The sequence below is a fragment of the Etheostoma cragini genome, chromosome 23 (genome assembly GCF_013103735.1).
Source record: "Etheostoma cragini isolate CJK2018 chromosome 23, CSU_Ecrag_1.0, whole genome shotgun sequence".
NCBI lineage: Eukaryota > Metazoa > Chordata > Actinopteri > Perciformes > Percidae > Etheostoma > Etheostoma cragini.
Genome location: NC_048429.1, coordinates 1,010,352 through 1,011,163, shown reverse-complemented (window position 1 = coordinate 1,011,163; position 812 = coordinate 1,010,352).

Here is an 812-nt window from a genome sequence, read left to right as displayed (position 1 = left end):
ACACACACACACACACACACACACACACACACACACACACACACACACACACACACACACACACACACACCCTGTTCTTTTCATAGAAAATTACATTTAACACAGATGAGGACCAAGCGTTTATCGTGAGACTCTGGCGCCATCGTGTGGAGACATCCTGCAGCTGCTCAAACGCCACAACATTTAAAGATGGATGATGTGCATTTTTTTCTTTTTAAAGCCCCAAAAGAGACTCTTTAAGCAGTTTGACTAAGTAGATTTTAGTTTCTTCAACATGCAAAAGGTTATTTCTATCAAATTATTGTTAATTCTTAAAAAAACTAAAAAGTCTTAACGTGAAATATCATTGCCAAATATAAATCAGCCTATTTAGAAAGGGACTACCTGTCTATAAGCTCACATCATGCCAACAATTACTATTACAATAGCTTAGTATTAATAAGGTATGTACTGTATATATCATGTACACTGTATACTTTAGGCCACTCCACATGTTAATGTAGGCCCAGTTTAATATGCATCTTCTAATTTTAACGTCACTTCCTTACACTGCAATATTGTTTTTTGTACCATGGCAACCGCACTTTATAGTCTGTTTGTTTGTGTGTTTTACTTGTTTTACTTGTTTTGTTTTTTACTGTAGAAAACCGCTGATGCTGTAATAAGAGAATTTCCCCTCTGTGGGATAAATAAAGTATTATCTAATCCAATCTAATCTTAATTTTACACAATATATGTAGTAAGGGGGCCCTTGTCCTTTCTCTTAATTAAGGGGTCCTTGCTCTGTCTCTTAATTGGGGGGGGGGGGGGGG